The following is an 11038-nucleotide window of genomic DNA, read 5'->3' as shown; positions in this document are numbered from 1 at the left end:
AGAGCACGCGTATATATCAATGTTATAATAAGGTTGTTTCGTACGAAAAGTCGAAGTTATCTTGCTGGAGCTGTGACAAATCTGGCTATCTCGAACAGCAGATGCAAAGTTATTTTTGGTAATAATAATGCTAAATGAATTAGCACAGCTGCGTGTTAAACGTTTACTCAGGTTCCGAGTGTTTTCAGGTGCATAACTATATGCATAAATTTTTTCTTTCGTAGATGAAGTGCGGTTGGTTCATCCTATCGATTGAGGTGTTTTCAAGAATTACGAAAGGTTTGAACGCAGGTTGTAATCATCAAGATACAAATGAGGTTTTAGGGTGAAATCAAGTGGCAAACTTGAAGAATTATTTAGTTTCATATGTTATAATTAATATTTTAATTCATTTTAATTGTCCAATGTTGATAGTCCACAGTTAGCAGTGTACAAAGAATAATTCATATATAAGTTACTATATAGTATTCGAATTAATTAATAGGTATTGTGACCCGTATACATGTCTCAGACTCGATCACAACTCAAATTATATATATTATTGTAGAATCAACCTCAACCCTGTATAGAGAACTCGTTCATTACTCCATATAGAGTGTCTATCATTATTCCAAATAATATATGTAAATGCGTCGATATGATATGTCAAAACCTTGTATACATGTCCCGATATTTAAAGTGCGTAAAAATAAATAACAGAAATTTAGAAACAAATAATAAAGTGCGTAAAGTAAATAACAGAAATTAAATGACGATAAGTAAAATTGCGAGAATATAAATTGCGATAAATAAACTGCGATAAATAAATTGCAATAATTAAATGGTAATACGGAATTAACAGTTAGCTAGGAACAGTTAGCTAGGATTTTGTTAGCGTGGATTCTTAATAGAATTTCATATTGTTAATTAATCTGTTTCTAATCAATTTTTATTGTGTCCATTATTTCTTCATTATGCCACTTGTTGGATTCTGATAGGTCAAAATCCAAATATGTAATTGGATGAATATGGTTATTCTGTGGTGAACGGATTTGTATATTGGTGGATGTAAGTAGAATAGTAAATGACTTATTAACGTGAAATCTAAATATTCCTCGGGTATTACCTACCCGTTAAAATATTTTCACCATTAACAGTTTGTACGAAAGAATTTTTAATTACCATCTTTATGAAAACGTACATACATATATATTTTCTTCAGATGTAGTCATGGATTCATTGAGTTAATATGATATTAAACTCATTTGGTTTACTGTTAGAACTAGAATACATAGTCTCTAAAACATTTAGAGATTACTTAATCGTCATGAAGAACGAAGATAATCGATGTAGAATGATACGTAGAATGATGATTATACTCAAGGTACAGAATGAGATGTTGAGGCATGGATTGTTGATGGTACTGGTGCTGTTACTGATGGTACTGTTGGTGTCGATGATGTTGCTGAAGCTGGTACATTTTGCACCATATTCTCCAAATTTATTTTTCGAGCGCGAAGTTTGTTGACTTCTTCTATTATTCCGGGGTGATTGTCTGTTCGGACGAGCGGATGAATGAGGTTTAGAATCCGAGATAGTATATGATCGTGACGAGATACTCTGGAATGAGAGAGAAAATGGTGTCTCGAACAGGTTCGCCGGTAAACGCTTCAGGTTCATTGTCAAGAGGTGAATTCGGTTGGTGGAAGGGATTGCCTTCTGTGCGTTTCCATTAATTAAGTCGACTACGAACCCATCAGATGAATTGATAATGGCTGATTGGTTGATTCATGCCGATGACGCTGTTTTCAGAGCTTAGGTGAACATCTATGTCGGAATAGCTGTCGGAATAACTATCGAAATAGCTATCGGAATCTGAGGGACTCGAACTGGTTGCAGGATTCATCTCGTACGATCAGATAAAGGATTTTTGATAAGAAATAGATTATGGGATGTAGATTGGTACCCTGCAATACATAATTTACATATGCATATATAATACTAAAATCCCATAAGTTATGGAGGAATCTACGGAAGTTGTCAGGCAAAGTTGCAGTAACAGATACGCTAAGATATGAAGTAGCATATACGCTAAGATATGAATTTTGTCTATACACTATTCATGCAGTCAATGCAGTAAAACGTGTCTAGACTAAGAATGATAAGTAAGTTATTCTCTAAGAATAATAAGCAGGTAATTTTTGACACAAAATGATAAGCAAAACTTTTGATATGCAGACACGGTCGAAGTCCAGACTCAATAATGCATCCTAACGGCTTATCAGTTAGACACACTAATGCAGACATGGTTCGCTAAGACCACCGCTCTGATACCAACTGAAAGGACCCATCCTAATCCATCCGGACAAAGTCCACATCGATTATAAACGATTCACAATAGTTGATTTCATTGCGAGGTATTTGACCTCTATATGATACATTTTACAAACATTGCATTCGTTTTTAAAATACATACTTTCATTACATCGAAAGTTGACGGCATGCATACCATTTCATAATATATCTAACTATAATTGACTTAATAATAATCTTGATGAACTCAACGACTCGAATGCAACGTCTTTTGAAATATGTCATGAATGACTCCAAATAATATCTTTAAAATGAGCAATTGCACAGCGGAAGACTTCTTTCATACCTGAGAATAAACATGCTTTAAAGTGTCAACCAAAAGGTTGGTGAGTTCATTAGTCTAGCATAAATAATCATTTCATACTTTTAATAGACCACAAGATTTCATATTTTCATTTCTCATAAACATACGTCCCATGCATAGAGACAAAAATATCATTCATATGGATTGAACACCTGGTAACCGACATTCACAATATACATATAAGAATATCCCTATCATTCCGGGATCCTCCCTCGAACATGATATAAATTTCGAAGTACTAAAGCATCCGGTACTTTGGATGGGGCTTGTTGGGCCCGATAGATCTATCTTTAGGATTCACGTCAATTAGGTGTGCACTAATTCTGAAAATTAGTGATGTTCCCTAATTCTTAGGTTACCAAGCAATAATAATCAGGGGAAAAATATTCATATCATTTGTGGCAATTATCAGGTCCTCATAATTCAATAGTGGCAATTATCACGTCCACATAATTCATTCGAGGAATGTTTTGCTTGTGTCTATCTCGTCAAACATTTATAAAAGCATTTCATGTATTCGCAGTTCAAAATGTATTTCAAAAGTATTTAATAAAGCAGTTGTAAAAGTAGCGCATGTATTCTCAGTTCCAAAAATGTAAAGAGTAAAAGGGAATCAAATGAAACTCATCTAATGTATTTTGTAGTAAAAATACATATGACGATATTGAACAACTATGGATTGGCCTTGGATTCACGAACCTATATCATTGGTGTATTTATTAATACACATAATCGTAACTGAACAAATTTATTTATTATATCTTTATTTTGTATATTTAATTTGTGTATATATATTTAAAATGGTTAATATTCATATAGTTATATTAATATATCCATGTTTATATACATAATTATTTAAATGTTATATTTAAAATTTGATAGTTTTGTTATTCGTATGTATTAATGTAACTAATATTAATATGTTTAATATATATAGTTATGTGAGATTTTTAATATAACATTAGTATAGGTAATAAGTATATTTTATGTATAAAATTTTTATCTGTTTAAAAAGGTAATTTTTGGTATTAATGATTTACTAATGATAATAATAATAATAATAACTTTGTAAAAAAAATGATAATATTAATAAAGATATTGTGAATAATGATACCTTTGTTTAATAATAATAATAATAATAATACTAATAGTTACAAAAGTGATACTAGTACTAATATAAATGGGAAAAAAAATGATAACTTGTATTATTTCCATAATAGTAATAATAAGCCTAATCATAATAATATTAATACATATATTAGTAACAATAGTTATATTTCATAAATGATAAAATTTAACAATGATCCACATATTAATAATACTTATAGCAATAATATTAATAATAATAGTAATAACGTAAATGATAATAATAATTGTAATTATAATCATGATAGTAATAATAAATAATAACTAATACTTATATTAATAACAATAACAATAACAACAATGATAATAATAATAATAATAATAATAATAATAATAATAATAATAATAATAATAATAATAATAATAATAATAATAATAATAATAATAATAAATATGAAACTACCTTTAAAAAGCTTTTTCCAAAAACAAAATGCCACAAACAAGGCTCGAACTCACGACCTCTCGCTAACACAACCAACACCCTAACCATTTCTCCAATTCTGTATTTCTGTTATATATCTTAACCCAATTATCTTTAACCTGTCATCTACATCACTAGTCTGGCCCAACAGCAAAGTCACTTGGCCCAACTGAGACATTTTCGGCCCAACTAACAAACAATACACGGCCTAAATCGCCTCACAAGCCCAATTCATGTATCATTTCTATAATTTGCTTCCTGGGCTCAAATGCAGCCCATTTACTAATAGTCCGATTAAGATATTAAGTTGACCCACCAAGTAATTTTATCAAGCCCCATGGCCTAACTTGCATAGCTGATAGTTAAAATAAATAAAAAAAACCGCAGCATCTGAGAATCGAACAAAGGACTTCCCGTTGAATAAACATCACCATAACCATTCGTGTGCTATGTATCTCTCTATTTTATATTTGATTTTTATTTCTTTTATCTCTTTTTCTGTTTTGATTTCTTGAACTTGTGGACCAACGCAATACTCAAAAAAAAAATATAATCTTTCTTGTATATCCTTAGATCAGTACATACTGTAAAGTGGGTTCCATGATTGGAGTAGCCATTCATTTTCAAGTGGAGTTTGCAAAAGTCTTTATCATCGCCCATTATTAAACATTATCATATTTTATAATATGCCTCACTTAAAGAAAAAAGAAAAAAAAACGTCCCTTAATGGATCCTGTTTGTCGGCCAACTAATCCCATTTGCATTCTTTATTAAAGCACGATGTAAATTTTAAATCAATTAGAAAAATGGATGTAGCAGCGACCGAAACGAAAATAGAAGAATGACAATGGTTATGGTGAGCAACAATTGAGGAGAGAGAGTTTAAGAGGTGATTCGATGGGTGTTTGATTGAAGATGGTCGTGAACTAAGGTGGTTGTTTCAACAGAGAGAGAGAGGCTAGAGAGATGGTGACTGTTATGGTGATTCAAAGTGTGAGTGGTGACCTCGGTGATGGTTGGCCGACGGTTTGCAGGTCATGGCGGTGGTGGTTACGTTCTCGAGTTGAAGGTGGTTTGGTGTTTCGGTTAGTAATAGTATCCTATACGAGTAACAAGATTAACGAGTAGTAACATTGTTTGTGTTTGTGTGGTCGAACAACAACACACATGAAATAATGAATAAAAGTATTTAAATGGGTTTTGTTGGTGATCAACTTGGATAAAATCACAGGTGTAGTTTAGTAGCAGAACGGGTGACTATGTCGATTAAGGTGGTGGCTCAATGAAATAATAGAAGTAATAAATTGTGAAGGTTTCATGGTGGTGTTCCTACTTGATGGTTTCACGAAGGAGGAGAGAAGGGAGAGAGATTGAGAAAGAGAGATATTGAAAGGGTGGATATTTACGTTCAATCATAGAAAGAGAAAAAGAGATATAAATTGATTGGTGGTCGACAATTCTAATTATAAGAAAACACGAATCAAAAAGCAGCAAACGAAAGATAACACATTTCGTATGAATTGATTCTGATATCTACTACTTTTGTTTGATAATGTTAAAGTGATATGGACTTGTAACAAACTCGTACCATTTTATTGTAGCTGATTTTCAATCCAGTAGACAAAGTTAAGAGAGCATATATTGATTTAAAACGGGATTTGTTTTACCCTGTAATATTATATTTGGTATTATTAAATATAAATATATTAATAAAAATACTAATAATAATATTAATAATATAATTAATACTAATGACAAAAGAAAGGTTGATATTAATTCGAAATAAAGATATTAAAATAATGTAAATAAAATTTAACAATGATATTACTAATCATAACTTTTAATCATAATAGTTAAAATAGTGATATTAATAATAATTATAATATAAATATTAATCATGATATATATATATATATATATATATATATATATATATATATATATATATATATATATATATATATATATATATATATATATATATATAATGATACAATAACAATAATAAATCACATTTCATATGTATATATATTAAGAATAATAATATCAATAATACTGATGTTAATATTAATATTAAGGTTAATAATATTAATGAAAGTATCAATAATAACAACCTATATTATAACTTGTAATTAACTTTAATATATTAATATTACATATATTATTACATATGTATCATTTAATAGTTATATCTATATAATATGTATCCATTTATAAATATATAATGTTGTTTACTTAATACGCATTTGTATCTATATAACAATATATATACGAATAATAATTATTAGTAGAAATCTCATATATACATATAGGTTCATAATAGCCTCATGTATAATACTTAATTGCTTATTATTTTATATGTCTAATTTCAATTGATTAAAGTTTTATTTTACTAATATCATATATACACTTTTATATTTATTTACATATTTAACTACACACAATGGTTCGTGAATCATCGAGCACAGTCAAAGGGTAATTGAATATATGAAACAGTTCAAATTTTCAAGACTCAACATTACATATTTTGCTTATCTTGTCAGAAACATATGAAGATTAAAGTTTAAATTTGGTCAGAAATTCCCGGGTCATCACATACGCCGACATTAAAAGAAAAGATATAGAATTTGAAATTGGAGAAATGGTCATGCTTAAGGTTGCACCTTGGAAAGGCGTTGTTCGATTTGGTAAACAAGAGAAATTAAATCCAAGGTATATTGAACCATTCAAGATTATTGATCGTGTCAGACCAGTAGCTTACCGACTTGAGTTACCTCAACAACTTGCGACTGTACATAACACTTTCCACGTCTCGAATTTGAAGAAATGTTTTGCTAAAGAAGATCTCACTATTCCGTTAGACGAAATCCAAATCAACGAAAAACTTCAATTCATCGAAGAACCCGTCGAAATAATGGATCGTGAGGTTAGAAGACTTAAGCAAAACAAAATACCAATTGTTAAGGTTCGATGGAATGCTCATAGAGGACTCGAGTTCACCTGGGAACGAGAAGATCAGATGAAGAAGAAATACCCGCACTTATTTCCAGAAGATACGTCAACACCTCCAAATGCTAAAAATTTCGGGACTAAATTTATGTAACGGGGAGGTACTGTAGTGACCCGAACTTTTCCATATTTTTATATATTAAATGAAATTGTTATTTACATGATTAAGTGTTTCCAACATGTTAAGCAATCAAACTTGTTAAGACTTGATTAATTGAAATAGGTTTCATATAGACAATTGACCACCCAAGTTGACCGGTGATTCACGAACGTTAAAACTTGTAAAAACTATATGATGACATATATATGGATATATATATATAGTTAACATGTTATTATGATAGGTATGTATCTCATTAAGTATTTTAATAATGAGTTATATACATAAAAATGAGACTATTGAATTAAGAAACTCGAAAACGATATATATAACGATTATCGTTATAACAACGTCTTACTAAGTACATATGAATCATATTAAGATATTGATACACTTTGTTAAACATGTTAAATGATAAGTAAATATATCATTAAGTGTATTAACAATGAACTACATATGTAAAAACAAGACTACTAACTTAAGGATTTCGAAACGAGACATATATGTAACGATTATCGTTGTAACAACATTTAACTGTATATATATCATACTAAGATATATTAATATATCATAATATCATGATAATGTAATAATTTAACATCTCTTTATATATAATAAATAATTGGTTAACAACATTTAACAAGATCGTTAACCTAAAGGTTTCAAAATAACATTTACATGTAACGACTAACGATGATTTAACAACTCAGTTAAAATGTATATACATGTAGTGTTTTAATATGTATTCATACACTTTTGAAAGACTTCAAGACACTTATCAAAATAATTCTACTTAACAAAAATTCTTACAATTACATCCTCGTTCAGTTTCATCAACAATTCTACTCGTATGCACCCGTATTCGTACTCGTACAATACACAGCTTTTAGATATATGTACTATTAGTATATACACTCCAATGATCAGCTCTTAGCAGCCTATTTGAGTCACCTAACACATGTGAGAACCCTCATTTGGCAACTAGCATGAAATATCTCATAAAATTACAAAAATATTAGTAATCATTCATGACTTATTTACAAGTAAATAAAAATTACACATCCTTTATATCTAATCCATATACCAAAGAACAAAAACACCTACAAACACTTTAATTCTTCAATTTTATTCATATAATTGATCTCTCTCAAGTTCTATCTTCAAGTTCTAAGTGTTCTTCATAAATTCTATAAGTTCTAGTTTCATAAAATCAAGAATACTTCTAAGTTTGCTAGCTTACTTCCAATCTTGTAAAGTGATCATCCAACCTCAAGAAATATTTCTTATTTATAGTAAGATATCTTTCTAATACAAGGTAATACTCATATTCAAACTTTGATTCAATTTCTATAACTTTAACAATCTTATTTCGAGTGGAAATCTTACTTGAACTTGTTTTTGTGTCATAATTTTGCTTCAAGAACTTTCAAGTCATCCAAGGATCCTTTGAAGCTAGATCTATTTTTCTCATTTCCAGTAGGTTTATCCACAAAACCTGAGGTAGTAATGATGTTAATAACATCATTCAATTCATATATATAAAACTACCTTATTCGAAGGTTTAAACTTGTAATCACTAGAACATAGTTTAGTTAATTCTAAACTTGTTCGCAAACAAAAGTTAATCCTTCTAACTTGACTTTTAAAATCAACTAAAACATGTTCTATATCTATATGATATGCTAACTTAATAATTTAAAACCGTAAAAACACGAAAAACACCGTAAAACCGGATATACGCCGTCGTAGTAACACCGCGGGCTGTTTTGGGTTAGTTAATTAAAAAATATGATAAACTTTGATTTAAAAGTTGTTCTTCTGGGAAAATTATTTTTCTTATGAACATGAAACTATATCCAAAAATCATGATTAAACTCAAAGTGGAAGTATGTTTTTCAAAATGGTCATCAAGACGTCGTTCTTTCGACTGAAATGACTACCTCTTACAAAAACGACTTGTAACTTATATTTCCGACTATAAACCTATACTTTTTCTGTTTAGATTCATAAAATAGAGTTCAATATGAAACCATAGCAATTTGATTCACTCAAAACGGATTTAAAACGAAGAAGTTATGGGTAAAACAAGATTGGATATTTTTTGATTGTTGTAGCTACGGGAAATATTGTAACAATTCTATACAAATCATATCCTAGCTAACTTATATTGTATTATACATGTATTCTAATATATTATGTAATCTTGGGATACCATAGACACGTATGAAAATGTTTTGACATATCATATCGACCCATCCAAAGTACCGGATGCTCTAGTACTTCGAATTCATCATGTCCGAAGGAGTCTCGGAATGATAGGGGATATTCTATATGCATCTTGTTAAGTTCGATTACCAGGTGTTCACCATATGAATGATTTTTATCTCTATGTATGGGATGTATATTGAAATATGAAATCTTGTGGTCTATTATTTCGATTGATAAATATATAGGTTAAACCTATAACTCACCAACATTTTTGTTGACGTTTAAAGCATGTTTATTCTCAGGTGATTATTAAGAGCTTCCGCTGTTGCATACTAAAATAAGGACAAGATTTGGAGTCCATGCTTGTATGATATTATGTAAAAACTGCATTCAAGAAACTTATTTTTGAAGTAATATATTCTTATTGTAAACCATTATGTAATGGTCGTGTGTAAACGGTATATTTTAGATTATCATTATTTGATAATCTACGTAATGCTTTTTAAACCTTTATAGATAAAATAAAGGTTATGGTTGTTTTAAAAAATGAATGCAGTCTTTGAAAAACGTCTCATATAGAGGTCAAAACCTCGCGACGAAATCAATTAATATGGAACGTTTATAATCAATATGAACGGGACATTTCACAGGTAGTCTGATCAGTTCCAGAAACAGTAAGTAAAGGTGTTCTGGTGGGTTCTTGGTGCTTGATGCTCATCACGGTTCTCATCCTTGATGCGTATAGCTTCAAGTGTACAACTCGTTGATGGGTTTGCATCATCTTAACCAAGGTTTGACCATCATAACACTAGTGTAAGCCTAAGATAAGTAGCACAACTCATTTAAGTGTTGCAAGTAGGTTGATGAACCAAAGTTAGATCAAGATCTTAGATCCGACACATACATGAGTTATAAAAGTAATATTAAGCTACAAACTTGAAAGTAAACTAAATAATCAAGATCATAAGTTGTAGAACTTAGATCTTAGCTAGATCTTAAAGATCCTAGACTAGAAAGTCTAGATATAGTATTCTTAAGTTAGATCCTAAGTTACAAAACTTGGATCTACACTTTAATGAAACCATAAGTTATGAAACTTAGATTTTCAACTTGTAAAATGTATGTAAGCTTGTAAGCTCTTATTTACAACAAAATTAGAAGACCATAAGTTATATAAACTTAGATCCAACATAAGTATATGAAGTTATAACTAGAAAGTTATACTCCCATGTTCTTGAACTTATAAAGTTAACTTTTAGTTTCAAGAAATATGAGATCAAGATTAACTAGTAATACTTGACCAAATTAACAACATCACAACTTTAAAGTACATAAAATGAAGAGATAAACTAAATCTACAAGTAATAAGTTCATGGTTGTTCATACTTAGAAAGATTCAAGCCAAGGCTTTGATCTTTAAGAAAGTAAACCTCGAGTTTACAAACATGAACACAAGTATGATTATAAAACTCATGAACTTTAAATTTTTAAAACATTT

This window comes from Rutidosis leptorrhynchoides, chromosome 6 (genome assembly GCF_046630445.1).
Source record: "Rutidosis leptorrhynchoides isolate AG116_Rl617_1_P2 chromosome 6, CSIRO_AGI_Rlap_v1, whole genome shotgun sequence".
NCBI lineage: Eukaryota > Viridiplantae > Streptophyta > Magnoliopsida > Asterales > Asteraceae > Rutidosis > Rutidosis leptorrhynchoides.
The sequence above is the reverse complement of the archived record's forward strand: the minus strand, read 5'-3'. Positions refer to the sequence as shown.